The sequence below is a fragment of the Heptranchias perlo genome, chromosome 32 (assembly GCF_035084215.1).
Source record: "Heptranchias perlo isolate sHepPer1 chromosome 32, sHepPer1.hap1, whole genome shotgun sequence".
NCBI lineage: Eukaryota > Metazoa > Chordata > Chondrichthyes > Hexanchiformes > Hexanchidae > Heptranchias > Heptranchias perlo.
Window position 1 is genome coordinate 35,190,955 of NC_090356.1, and position 15,671 is coordinate 35,206,625.

The window sequence follows — 15,671 nt, forward strand, 5'->3', positions numbered from 1 at the left end:
ATCGCCTGCTCCCAGCGGACTGCAATAACAGGGCTGGGAGATATGGACTTTGTTCACATTTAATCAGCAGTGTGAATCGTTAAATATTTACTCATTTTTAATGGAACAAGGTTTCAAAATGTTTCTGCCCGATTTTCAAACGGAGACTTTCCGTGTGTTGGGTGAACGTGATAAACACTACACTACGAAAACTTGATGGCTGAAACTTCGTGTTCGGGACAAAACCTCTCAGCCGAACTAATTTCCGTATGACTGTCCAGGAGCTCGTTTCACAGGGATAAATTTACTGCGCTCTATTTCGGAAGGCTGCAGAGAAGGATATATGGGGATGGTCAGGCGGAGAATCCCAGAGCATCGCGTCCACACAAACATTTCACTGTTTTCTTTTCAAGTGCCTGATATCCGACTGATTTTTATGCGTCTCACCCGAGGCCGCAGAGCCCCGAATCACCAACTCACCCAGTTTGTAAATTTAAACCGGAATAAGTGCCTCGCAAAGGGCAAGAGATGAAGGCAATGCTGGAACCTCTGCCAAAAAATCTCTTGCCCACCAGCGAGGTTTGTGTACCTGAATCGCTAACTCTTCTTTCAAAGTTTTGACATTTATTGGACGCCACGCGGCATCGACAGACTTGTCTCTTGCACTCACAGTGAAGCGGAGGGCCGTTTTCACTCGCACGCCATCAATTGTGATCTCAAGAAAAAGGTGGCGGAGAAATTCTCCATTTCAACGCAGCGTAAAAGTTGAAACTAGCACCCACGATCCTGAGGTGAATGCTCGACGGACTGAGCTCGCCAAGCCTGAGGAAACTGTTACTTCCTTGTCTGTTGTTGCAGCGATCCGGCTGTTGGCTCCGCTCCAAGGGTTCAGTTTGTTCTGCAAACCATGAAACAGGTTCTCCTGAATTCCATGGTGTTGAAGGCAATCGAGTGACAAATCGAGCAATGTATTCCGCTCAATCATTGATAATTCCATTCAGATCTTCTGCTTTTCAGCTGCACTTCCCCCCAAACATTGCAATTCATTTTGCTCAGTATTTGTTGCTCTTGTTCAATATTTTGTTCGCCGGTTTTGCCAGATTAACATTTCATTTCAATTATCAATGACACGGAGCGACGAACATCACTTGTAAAATTCCCTCGGGCCCATAAATGTGTCAGAATCAAGCACCCGGGAGTTCAAGCACTAACCTACTGAACGAAGAAGGTTCACTCACTTGTCCCAACACCTGCTGTGCCTTAACTTGCTCACCGGGGCCAGTAGTTTATTTTTTATATGACGCTTCCCTCCCTGACACCGCAGAACGAGTGAGCAAAGTTCCGTTTATTGTTAAAAAGCAAAGAAAACATTTATTCCGAAATTAACCAGGCTCAGCTAAAAAGCGACGTCGACGTGATTTAAACATGCAGATCTTCTAATGCTGTGCTACCGTTGCGCCACGAGGTCTGCTAACGGTACATATTGTAAATATACTTAAATATGCTTAAACATACTCAAGGGAATGCAAGTCTGGTCTTTGCAAACTGTCCTCATAATTGCTTATCAAGGATAGCCACCAAAAAGGGTTTTACGATGCCTGGCTCTTAAGTGCCTTGATCCCATTCAGTGGGATTGTTGGTCTCGGTGTAAGATTTTTGCTTTGGGGCAGTTAGTTTCAATATGTGTGAAGTGCGGGGTTCAAATCCCCGCCGAGCCTTTACTTTTGATCTTGAACTTCCAACGAGGGAAAATTCCCCACATGAGTGAAACAATTCCTATATTTCATACTATTACCTATCACAACTGCCCAACTTGGTTCTGATGAAAGGTCATTGACCTGAAAAGTTAACTCGGTTTCTCTCTCCACAGATGCTGCCCGACCTGCTGAGGGTTTCCAGCATGTTTTATGCTATCAGAGTATCACTTGCCTTAACACCTTACTACTCTCCTCAACTAGATGTAGCCTTGTCGTGCAAACCTGCTCCTTTCTCACAGCTAGTTGTTCTGCTTTTGGCATTAATTATAACTATAACTTTAGAACTTGTTAGTTAAAACATATGGCCTTGCCCATTGACCAGATAGCAGAATGGTGTTTATCTCTCACCAGTACAACCCTTTCCCGCTGCGTCAGCTTGGAATGATACCTTGCAATCCTACAGATCTCACAGCTCTCCTGCTTCTCTGTGAAGCTGGGAAGACGAATATCACACAATGCTGTCTGACACACATACACACCAGCTCTGAATGATTTAAAGGCCTTGTTATAATTGTCAGATAATTGTTTCTATCAAAAGGATCATTAAACTTACGAGTATTATGATATCAGCGACAATCCAAGAGTTTCTGGACTTCAGAATCTACTAGTCTCGATTTTAAACATATGCATGCATATAAAATGAAGCAAATCTGTCTTATGATGGTCGTTTCATTCTCCCAACAGAGATTTTTACTTCCTTACTTAAGAGGCAAAAGCTAAAAGTTCATATTACCACAATATAAAGACTAACTCCTTCCTTACAATACAGATACCCCAAACCAATACAACGCATCAAACTGATAGAGCTTCTCAAACTAAAACAGTACCTCAAACTAACACAGTATCTCAAACGGATCGAGAATCTGAAAGTAATATAATACCTCGAGCAAACACATCATCTCAAACTAATAAAGTACCTCAAAATAATACAGTACCTCAAATCGATCCAGAACCTGAAACTAATATAATACCTCAAATACAGCATCTCTATCTATTACAGTATCTCAAACTCATAAAGTACCTCAAACTAATACAAAACCTTAATCTAATATGGTACCTCAAACTGATACAGAATCTGAAACTAATATAACACCACAAACTACTACAGCAGCTCAAACTAACACAGCACATAAAATAATAGAGCAACACAAAATAATACAGTACCTCCAACTCATACAGTACCTCAAACTAATAGAGCACCTCGAACTAAAAAGAACCTCAAGCTAATAGAGCACCTCAAGCTATTATAGTGCCTCCAACTAATACAGTACCTCAAAATACTACAGCATCTTAAACTAATACAGCACCTCAAAACTAATCAGGAACTGAAATGTCAAAGTCCCAACAGGACAAGCAAGTTAACCTTGACAGGCGGCGGGTCTGTTGAGAGGATATTAAGCTGCAGGAGAAAGTCCGGTTCAGGAACTGCAGTTGTTTTCAAATAATTTCGAGTCTTTCCTCAACATCAGAGCAGAGAAACACGTGATACGTAATATCAACGTAGGGCCTTCCATGGTCGGCCTAATTCAGGACAACGCCCCCAGTTCATTTATTCTGAAGCTCATCACGAGATGCCTTTCAAGTAATCTTTGCTGATTTTAAGCAGTTCAGATTGGGTTTAATTTGAGTTGTTTCTTTACCAGCATAACTTTATTGGGGCGAGTGGTATTTGAGTTTGCACCGGGCAATTTGTAGCTGCCCATTGCTAATTGATCTTCAACTCACTCAATACATTTCAATTAAAGTATCACAAAAAGACGGACTTTTCCTGCACCAACTCCCCGCCACCCCCCGCCCACCCCATATTCCAACTTACTGAACTTTTCCATCGCTACTTCTGCCAAACTCTAACTCTGTCACTGTTTATAAATCTGTCTAGCGTGCTCTCGTTCGACTAATTTTATGTTTCTTTGTCTCTATCAACTTTATCCATTGTTATTTTCACCTTATTATAAATCAATATAAATCTCCTTCGACCGATTCGTATGTAGTGTTGTCTCTCCACTGCTTTAAATGTATCTATCTATCGACCTTTATCTCCCTCTCTCTCTAAATCTGGTTCTCTCTTCACCTGTTTATTGCTCTTTTCTCTGTTGTTGTTTCTCTATCGCTTTCTGTCTCTCCTCCTTCATTACTCAAGTTTATCAAATAACTTTCTAATCTTTATCAAAAAATTCAATATTAAAGCATGAGCACGAGGTGAATTAGCAAATTCTAATTCTCTAATCTCAAACCAAATAATTGCATCCGAGATATTAAAAGTTCAAAGGGAAGGTAAAGGTCGAGTCTGGTCGCTCAGCCGCCTGTTTATGAGAGAAAATATTAACTTACAGCGAAACGTACATTTCAGGAGCCCCGGTTTTTAATAAATCAGTCATTTGCACTGTACAACTTAGGACGAAGAAAACATGTAGTAACTTTTAAAGAAACCCCCAATGTAATGAATGTTTAATAAGCATTTCACTGGTGTAGTGTTTTATTCCAAAGAAACGTTTATTTGAACGAAAATGTAGTTGTGATCTGAAGGTCGTCAATAAATTAGCCGCGTTCACAGGGAACACTTAAATTGATAAAATACATTTTTACATAAAGGTTTATCATGTATATGTTCTAATATTTCACCGTCTTGAATGTAGCTTTTATCGAACAGAGAAAAATACTTAAACCAATTATTTATCACCTATTCAATATTAATTTGTATTGTTTTCATATACTGGTTTCTTTTAAGTAAGTGATGTGGGCCGTGCAAGGACACGAAATGAAAGCGAGCATCCGGACACACACACACACACGCACACCCATTCAAATACACAGACACACACACACACACAGACCAAGACAAATACACAGACAGAGGCACACACAGACCCATACAAGTACACAGACACACACACACATACAGACCCATACAAATACACAGACACAAGCATACACACACAGACCCATACAAATACACAGACACAGGCACACACAGACCCATACAAATACACAGACACACACACACAGAACCATGCAAATACACAGAGACACACACAAACAGACCCACACAAATACACAGACAGACACACACACAGACCCATACAAATGCACAGAGACACACACACACACAGACCCATACAAATACACAGAGACACACGCACACAGACCCATACAAATACACAGAGACAGAGGCCCACTCAGACCCATACAAATACACAGACACACACACACACATACAGACCCGTACAAGTACACAGTGATGTTAATGCCGCGATACTAATGCCGGTTGTTGTGTCTATATATGCAAATATTGGGGATCATTTTTCTGTATGTTTCTGCAGAATTGCGACGATCAATTCTAACAGAGATATGTAATTGATTTGCCACAGGCCACCTGTGTTTGTGTTACTAATGATTCCCGCATCCGGTACCATTCATCTCAATCAGTCTTTTGGAGATCTCTCCTCTCCCAACCATCCCCTGCGATATCCAGCTAACAGCAATGAGGCCTGGGACATCTCAGCACCAAAAGTTTACATTATCAAAATTTATGTACCCTGCGTCGACATTGAAAGATCGAAAGGATGTCAAACAAACCATATCAAGGCAATGTGATTGTTTGCGTTCGTGATCGCTGTTATTCGTGCAGAAGGCGTGGGACACACTGGGCTATCAGAGGATGTTCCTTGAAGAAGGAATGACTTGAGGCTGAGAAAGTAGATTATGAACGATCTGTGGAGCAGTGGCATCGAATGGGTTTCCTTGAATTTCTCTTTACTTTGCTCTTCTGAAGACGGACGTCGGCTATCTATACCAGACCCCAAGGGCTGGGCTTTGGAAACTCGTTAATCTTCATGGCTGAGTCTGGACAACGTGCGCCATTTCGGCAAAGAGCCCCCGAGGCTCCAGATGTGGACTTGATCGTGTACTCATCCATCATCTGCACACACACGCACATGAACAAATACACACACACACACAAATACACACACATACACACATACATGAACAAACACACACACACAAGTACAAACACACACAAACACACACACACACAAACACACACACGCATACACAATTTACGTGATGAAAGGATTGCAGTGAGAAGCAATATAACGAATTGCCTTTTCATTGTTCAGTCACCCAGTGTTCACTCCCCCCAGTGATCTGTTGGTAAATTAACCGCCAATTATCAACCAGGTCAAGAGGTCCGCGACTCAGCTCTTTGGCCTGTGCCCCCAACTCACATGGCGGAAGGAACAGTACGTTTGCCTTCATTGTCTAACAAGCCGAAGTATCATAGAATCTTACAACATAGAAGGAGGCCATTGGGCCCTTCATGACTGTGCCGTCTCATTGAAAATCTATCCAGTTAGTACCACTCACCTCAGCTATTTCCCGACAGCCCGACAATTTTCTCCCCTTTAAGTATTTTCCAATTCCCTTTTGAAAGTTACAATTGAATCAGCTTCCACCGCCCTTTCAGGCAGTGCGTTCCAGATCATTTTAAATCACTGCCTAAAAAAATACACCCCTCTGATTCCTTGCCAATTATCATAAATCTGTGCCCTTTGGTTACAGACCTTCCTGCCAGTGGAAACGGTTTCTCCTTATTCACTATATCAAAACCCTTCATGATTTTGAACATCTGAATTAAATCGCCCCTTAACCTGCTCTGCTCTAAGGAGAACAATCCCAGCTTCTCCAGTCTCTCCGCATAACTGAATCATCCAGAATGCCCATGACCATATTGGGTAAGATCAAGATCATGCTCGACAGTGATACCCCAGAAGACCATTAGCCCCCCCACCACCCCCCACCGCCCCCCCCCCCCCCCCCCACCACCGCCCAAAGACTCAAATTCAGTAAGCTGATGTGTATGTAGTGGCGAGCGGCTATTTAGTGGAAGTCTTATTGTTGATTTGGAGCCAACAGGGAAATGTAGCAGGGAAATTCCAATTCCATGTGGTACCAAAGTCTTCCCTTAACACATAACCGATTTTGCTTTCCATGTCGGCACGACCATTTTAATAAAGCCTAAGCAGACAATTTATGAATAATTAACTCCATTTATTTTAACAGGGTTAAAAGTTTCCTAAACAAAGAGAAGAATCGATTAAAGTGTCCCATAGTATTCTCGCACAGCAATCTGGACCTCTTGGTGTGTTTAGAAACACTCATAGCCATTGAAAGGAGTCGAGTTCATAGACGACTGTATTTTGTACGTTGATTCTTGTCTATTTGCTGTGAAATTCCACTTTTACCGCCAGGCGGTAAACGGGTAGTGGCGGAGAGACCACTCCCCCCCACCAATATTTTCATTTCCATTGGTGAAAATCAGATGGGGTGCAAAATCGGCGATCAATCCAATACCGCTCGTTTTCCACCAGGCATTAAAAGCGATACTGACCCTGTTTCAAGGAGTTTTAAGCACATTACACGAAATGTGTGTGGTGAGGATTTATTATTAATACTATACTTTTACAACAGGTCCAATCAGAGGAGAAATAATTTTCTCGGCTGTGTGGCAAGCGAGAAGATGATGGAAGTGATCCAGGACTGCATGAGTACTATTCGACCAGTAACTCTCTGAGGGTTTTATTTCCGTCGGACGGTTCTGAAACCAAACTATTCACTGGGTTTCTGGCGCTCTATTCACGCGTTGGTAAGTTACACACTGAAGAGTTTCACGAAGGCATAATAATCAATAACACTTAGGTGTTGTTCGCTTTACCCACAAACAAAGCTTACATTATGGTCATAATTGGCACTACTTCACAACTTAAGCGAGATGGAGCTTGGATGGTCTTTAATTTGATTATTTTCTCACTTCTGAACCAAGATAATTATCATGTGGAGATGCCGGTGATGGACTGGGGTTGATAATTGTAAACAATTTTACAACACCAAGTTATAGTCCAACTATTTTATTTGAAAATCACAAGCTTTCGGAGGCTTCCTCCTTCCTCAGGTGAATGTGGAAATGAAATCCTCGAACCTATCGCATTTATAAATCACAGAACAGTACCTGGTGGTTACAGACAGTCTTTCCAACTGCCCGTTGCCAAGGCAATCAGAGTGTTCAGACAGAGAGGTGTTACCTACAGGGCCACCGAATATACAAATACCAAACAAAAAAGAAACAGAGAGAGCGAGGCAGAAACATAGAAACATCCGGAAGGAAGAGAAAGACAGCAAATGACCCTTTATATTATAAAAAGATAACTTTTGTTCGCTGGTGGGGTTACGTGTAGTGTGACATGAACCCAAGATCCCGGTTGAGGCCGTCCTCATTGGTGCGGAACTTGGCTATCAATTTCTGCTCGATGATTTTGCGCTGTCGTGTGTCTCAAAGGCCGCCTTGGAGTACGCTTACCCGAAGGTCGGTGGCTGAATGTCCTTGACTGCTGAAGTGTTCCCCGACTGGGAGGGAACCCTCCTGTCTGGCGATTGTTGCGCGGTGTCCGTTCATCCGTTGTCGCAGCGTCTGCATGGTCTCGCCAATGTACCATGCTCTGGGGCATCCTTTCCTGCAACGTATGTGCTAGACAACATTGGCCGAGTCAAAGGAGTATGAACCATGCACCTGGTGGGTGGTATTCTCTCGTGTGATGGTGGTATCTGTGTTGATGATCTGGCATGTCTTGCAGAGGTTACCGTGGCAGGGTTGTGTGGTGTCGTGGAAGCTGTTCTCCTGAAGGCTGGGTAATTTGCTGCGAACGATGGTCTGTTTGAGGTTGGGTGGCTGTTTAAAGGTGAGTAGTGGAGGTGTGGGGATGGCCTTAGCGAGGTGTTCGTCGTCATTGATGACATGTTGAAGGATGCAGAGAACATGGAGTAGTTTCTCCGCTCCGGGGAAGTACTGGACGACGAAGGGTATAGAATCATAGAATCATAGAAGTTACAACATGGAAACAGGCCCTTCGGCCCAACATGTCCATGTCGCCCAGTTTATACCACTAAGCTAGTCCCAATTGCCTGCACTTGGCCCATATCCCTCGATACCCATCTTCCCCATGTAACTGTCCAAATGCTTTTTAAAAGACAAAATTGTACCCGCCTCTACTACTGCCTCTGGCAGCTCGTTCCAGACACTCACCACCCTTTGAGTGAAAAAATTGTCCCTCTGGATCCTTTTGTATCTCTCCCCTCTCACCTTAAATCTGTGCCCCCTCGTTATAGACTCCCCTACCTTTGGGAAAAGATTTTGACTATCGACCTTATCTATGCCCCTCATTATTTTATAGACTTCTATAAGATCACCCCTTAACCTCCTACTCTCCAGGGAATAAAGTCCCAGTCTGTCTAACCTCTCCCTGTAAGTCAAACCATCAAGTCCCGGTAGCATCCTAGTAAATCTTTTCTGCACTCTTTCTAGTTTAATAATATCCTTTCTATAATAGGGTGACCAGAACTGTACACAGTACTCCAAGTGTGGCCTCACCAATGCCCTGTACAACTTCAACAAGACATCCCAACTCCTGCATTCAATGTTCTGACCAATGAAACCAAGCATGCTGAATGCCTTCTTCACCACCCTATCCACCTGTGACTCCACTTTCAAGGAGCTATGAATCTGTACTCCTAGATCTCTTTGTTCTATAACTCTCCCCAACGCCCTACCATTAACGGAGTAGGTCCTGGCCCGATTCGATCTACCAAAATGCATCACCTCACATTTATCTAAATTAAACTCCATCTGCCATTCATCGGCCCACTGGCCCAATTTATCAAGATCCCGTTGCAATCCTAGATAACCTTCTTCACTGTCCACAATGCCACCAATCTTGGTGTCATCTGCAAACTTACTAACCATGCCTCCTAAATTCTCATCCAAATCATTAATATAAATAACAAATAACAGCGGACCCAGCACTGATCCCTGAGGCACACCGCTGGACACAGGCATCCAGTTTGAAAAACAACCCTCGACAACCACCCTCTGTCTTCTGTCGTCAAGCCAATTTTGGTTGCGTCCCATGTCAGTCTTCTGAGGAGGTCTATTCGATTTTTCGCTATGGCCCGTCGGAACTGTCGATCGATGAGTCGAGCATCATATCCCGTTCTTACTAGGGCGTCTTTCAGTGTCTGTAGGTGTCCACCTGTCCACTACTCGCCTTTAAACAGCCACCCAACCTCAAACAGACCATCGTTTTAAACATTTATGCTGCTTCCACCGGTGAGCCCCAGCTCTGACTCCCCCCCGCCGTCTCCCCCGCGCATGAAAGGGGCCGCGCCCTGGCTGCATCTCTCCAATTACGATTCCGCCCCTGTCGCAGCATGAAATCGTCCTGATCAAAGTCACAAATGATACCCGATGTGACTTCCACCATGATAAACTGTCCATCCTCATCCTTCTCAAGTACAATATCTCACGGTGCTGTTATGCTGTTCGACTAGTTTCCTCTCTGCTCTTATTTGGAATGTGTTGCTTTTCCGTCTGACAACACTTAGTATCATCGTATTATGTGAGTTCACAAGAGGAGATCATTCGACCCATCGTGCCTGTGCCGGGTCAAACGCACGGATTCGTTCAAAATGCGTTCAAAGATCGATAACTTGAGTGCATTTTTTATCAGAAAATTTCCTGAACCCCCACAGTCTACAGCTTTCCTCCTCGCTATCAAACACACGGCCTATTTTTGTGTCACCCGCAAATTCCTTAATCATGCCCCCTACGTTTAAGTCCAAATCGTTAATGTATCCCACAAAAAGCAAAGGACCTTGTCCCGAGCCCTGCGGCACCCCACTGGGAACAAACATCCAGCCGCAAAAATACCCGTCGACCATTACCTTTTGCTTCCTGCCACTGAGCCAATTTTGGATCCAACAAGCAACATTGCCTTGGATCACATGGGCCTTTACTTTTTTGACCAATCTGCTGTGTCGGAACTTTTCAAAAGACTTTCTAAAATCCATGCAGACTACATGAATTGCGCTACTCTCAACGATCCTCCTTATCACCTCCTCGAAAAATACAATCAAGTTAGTCAGACACGACCTCCCCTTAAGAAATCTGTGCTGACTGTTCTTGATGAGTCCATGCCTTTCTCAGTGACAGTTCATCCTGTCCCTCAGAATTGATTCCAATAATTTGGAAATGGCGTCTTCTGCTTGCTACAATAACAGATACGGCGGCAAGTCGCACTAAAGCCCGGCTAGCTCAGTCGGTAGAGCATAAGACTTTTAATCTCATGGCTGTGGGTTCGAGCCCCATGTTGAGCGAGTGCCATTTTAAACTTTTATTCTGCCTTCACTGGGGAACAATGCAGAAATGATGGAGAATGAACCGTTCCGATCCTAGTTAGGATAGCTAAGCAGTCAAAGGCGCTGCGTTCAGGTTGCAGTTTTAATTGGAGGTTTGGGTTCGAGTCCCCCTTCCGACGTTTCTTATTTTTACTGCTCCATGGAAATATTTTATTTGTGGATTGGGCTGCAGCTGATTTTTCCACCAAGTCGATTTGCTCCTCCCACAAAAGCAATTGGTTTTGTCATGGATATGTGACTTGAGAAGTTTTGAACGGTGAAATGTTTGATATATTGATGACCTGGACAAAGAAATAGAACAGCAGTGGGAAACATTTAAAACGGTGATCAATAAAGTCCAGGCGAAATATATCCCACTAAAATGCAAGAACAAACTAGCCAGAAATGACACACCAGGGATGAATAAAGAAATACGGGCAAAATTGAAACTATTGAAAAAGGCACACACTGGACAATAAAGGAGAGGATGCCAAATGGGAATGTGAGAAGACTGGGAATGAAGTCAAACGAACTATTAGAAAGGCAAAAAGGAATATCAAAAAAGCAAAGTATTCTGGACACATTAACAGCCAAAGAACATTTAGGATGGGAATCGGGCCACCCAGGGATACACATGACAAACTCACAGGCAATGACAGCGAAATGGCAGAAATATTAAATAATCACTTTGCTTCAGTATTTACCAGGGACACTAATATTGTGGGCATGACAGGGGAAGAAGAGATCAAAAAATATGTAAAGACATTTAAGATCGAAAGGGGGGAGAGAGTTGATAACCGAATCAAATTTAGAGAGCAAATTTCCTGTTCGGAGCATAACCAGTTTTAAACCGCTCAGCCACGCTAATTTCCGAATTACTGTTCAGGAGCTCATTTCACAGGGATACGATTACTGCGCTCCATTTCGGGAGGCTCAGAGAAAGGCGGAAATTGTTCTATTCATAGAATCATAGAATAAGACAGCGCCATTCGGATGCCATTCGGCCCATCGTGCCAATGCCAGCTCTCTGAAAGAGCTGTCCAGTTAATCCCACTCGCCTGCTGTTTCCACATCGCCCTGAAAATGTTTCCATCCAAGCGTTTATCCAATTCACTTTTGAAAACTGTGAGTTAAGAAAAACAATATTGAAAGGGGTGCTGGGGCCTCTGTAGCGTCGATGTCGATTGTGTGATGATTGAAGTTATCAAGATCGTTGGTTTAAACGTGGTATGTTGTGCAATCATCCTGAAATTGGAATATCTTCAATATCCAAGACAAATTGAATTGCAAACCTGACGGGCAAACATTGGAAAACAAGTCACGAGTGAACCTAAATCATCTGGGACCTGTTTTCAGCCTCACGGCAGTCGCCCTTGAGGTAAGGTTAAAAACTTTGTATTGAAAAGATTTGGAACTTGCATCTGTGCCTTTATCTGTTCTATTTCTTAAAGTTACTGGCGTCTGATGATGCACACGCCTCTGCTCCCTCTATTGAACAAGAAAGGAAGTGTTTGACGTTGACGAGACCTGTTGGTTTTTAGCTTATCAATTACATTCAGTGGGTTCGCGTCCTGAAAACGGCGTCAGCTTTTGCCCAGCGGTGACTTCAGAGCAATCAAGTTCGACACTGTCTCACCGCCGGCGCTGAGTGACGTTTTTATTTTTATTTCTTTCAGACCTAAATAAACAGTAACCGTGATTTTAAATTTGCACGAATTGATTTGTAGGAGGCGACTCCTAAGTTATGAAATTCCGACGATTTCACAAGCCGTGTTAAAAACAAAACGGTACGGTAGCATAGTGGTTATTTTACTGCATTCGTAATCCAGCGACCCAAACTAAAATCTCGAATCAAGAATTCAAATCCTGCCACGGCAGCTTGTGAATTTAATTTCAATTAATTAAATAAAATCTGGTATTAAAATACTAGTATCAGTAATGGTGGCCATGAAACTACCGGATTGTCCGAAAAACCCATTTGGTTCACTAATGTCCTTTCGGAAAGGAAACCTGCCGTCGTTACCCGGTCTGGCCGAAATGTGACTCCAGACCCACAGCAATGTGGTTGATTCTTAATTGCCCTCTGAAATGGCCGAGCAAGCCACTCAGTTGTAAAATCTCGCTCCGAAAAGTCATAATAAGAATAAAACCAGACGGACCACTTGGCACCGGACACGACAAAGGCAAACCAAGCCCAGTCGACCCTGCAATGTCCTCCTTGTGCCAAAATTGGGAGAGCTGTCCCACAGGCTCGTCAAGCAACAGCCTGACATCGCCATACTCACGGAATCATACCTTTCAGCCAACGTCCCAGACTCTTCCAGCACCATCCCTGGCGATGTTCTGTCCCACCGGAATGACACGCCCACCAGAAGTGGCGGTACAGTGATATACAGTCAGGAGGGAGTGGCCCTGGGAGTCCTCAACATTGACACTGGACCCCATGAAATCTCAAGGCATCAGGTCAAACATGGGCAAGGAAACCTCCTGCTGATTACTACCGACCATCCTCCCTCAGCTGATGAATCAGTCCTCCTCCATGTTGGGAAGCACTGAGGGTAGCAAGGGCACAGCAAACGTACTCTGGGTGGGGGACTTCAATGTCCATCACCAAGAGTGGCTCGGTAGCACCACTGCTCTCCGAGCTGGCCAAGTCCTGAAGGATATATCTGCCAAACTGGGCCTGCAGCAGGTGGTGAGTGAATCAACACGAGGGAAAAACTTGCTTGACCTCGTCCTCACCAATCTACCTATCGCAAATGCATCTGTTCATGACAGTATTGGTAGGAGTGACCACCGCAGCAGTCCTCGTGGAGATGAAGTCCCGTCTTCGCACTGAGGACACCATCCAACGTGTTGTGTGGCACTACCACCGTGCTAAATGGGATAGATTCAAAACAGATCCAGCAGCTCAAAATTGGGCATCTATGAGGCATTGTGGGCCATCAGCAGCAGCAGAATTGTATTCCAGCACAATCTGTAACCTCATCACCCGGCATATTCCTCACTCTACCATTACCAACAAGGCAGGAGATCAACCCTGGTTCAATGAGGAGTGTAGAACAGCATGCCAGGAGCAGCACCAGGCGTACCTAAAAATGAGATGCCAACCCGGTGAAGCTACAACTCAGAACTACATGCGTGCTGAACAGCGGAAGCAACATGCTATAGATAGAGCGAAGCGATTCCACAACCAACGGATCAGACCAAAGGTCTGCAGTCCTGCCACATCCAGTCGTGAATGGTGGTGGGCAATTAAACAACTAACGGGAGGAGGAGGCTCTGCAAACATCCCCATCCTCAATAATGGCGGAGTCCAGCACGTGAGTGCAAAAGACAAGTCTGAAGCGTTTGCAACTATGCTCAGCCAGAAGTGCCGAGTGGATGATCCATCTCGGCCTCCACCCGATAACCCCACCATCACAGAAGCCAGTCTTCAGCCAATTCGATTCACTCCACGTGATATCAACAAACGGCTGAGTGCACTGGACACAGCAAAGGCTATGGGCCCCGACAACATCCCAGCTGTAGTGCTGAAGACTTGTGCTCCAGAACGAGCTAGGCCACTAGCCAAGCTGTTCCAGTACAGCTACAGCACTGGCATCTACCCGACAATGTGGAAAATTCCCCAGGTATGTCCTGTCCACAAAAAGCAGGACAAATCCAATCCGGCCAATTACCGCCCCATCAGTCGACTCTCAATCATCAGCAAAGTGATGGAAGGTGTCGTCGACAGTGCTATCAAGCACCACTTACTCACCGATGCTCAGTTTGTCTTCCTCCAGGACTACTCGGCTCCAGACCTCATTACAGCCTTGGTCCAAACATGGACAAAAGAGCTGATTTCCAGAGGTGAGGTGAGAGTGAATGCCCTTGTCATCAAGGCAACATTTGACCGAGTGTGGCACAAAGGAGCCCTAGTAAAATTGAAGTCAATGGGAATCAGAGGGGAAACTCTCAAGTGGCAGGAGTCATACATAGCGCAAAGGAAGATGGTAGTGGTTGTTGGAGGCCAATCATCTCAGCCCCAGGACATTGCTGCAGGAGTTCCTCAAGGCAGTGTCCTCGGCCCAACCATCTTCAGCTGCTTCATCAATGACCTTCCCTCCATCATAAGGTCAGAAATGGGGATGTTCGCTGATGATAGCACAGTGTTCAGTTCCATTCGCAACCCCTCAAATAATGAAGCAGTCCGAGCCCGCATGCAGCAAGACCTGGACAACATTAAGGCTTGGGATCATAAGTGGCAAGTAATATTCGCGCCAGACAAGTGCCAGGCAATGACCATCTCCAACAAGAGAGAGTCTAACCACCTCCCCTTGACATTCAATGGCATTAACATCGCCGAACCCCCACCAACAACATGCTGGGGGTCACCATTGACCAGAAACTGAACTGGACCAGCCATATAAATACAGTGGCTACGAGAGCAGGTCAGAGGCTGGGTATTCTGCGGTGAGTGACTCAGCTCCTGACTCCCTGAAGCCTTTCCACCATCTACAAGTCACAAGTCAGGGGTCTGCTAACGGTATATATTGTGTATATACTTATATATACATAAACAATTATGTGTGATGCAGTGTTGCCTCGTGGTTGGGAATCGTTCATTGCACAAAAATAATTCAAGTCTGTGAGACACTCAATGTTTTATTTAATCACCATTAATAAACATGCAACGTTCCGTTGCACACTGAAGGAAATGCTAACTTG

The 15,671-nt window shown here is 44.3% G+C and overlaps 1 non-coding gene across 1 annotated transcript; it reads left to right on the top strand.

Annotated features, from left to right (window-relative positions):
* Positions 1–10,867: 10,867 nt before the first annotated feature.
* On the top strand, positions 10,868–10,940 carry trnak-uuu (transfer RNA lysine (anticodon UUU)). Its single transcript has one exon. It is a non-coding gene; the product is annotated as a tRNA-Lys (tRNA).
* The last annotated feature ends 4,731 nt before the right edge of the window (positions 10,941–15,671 follow it).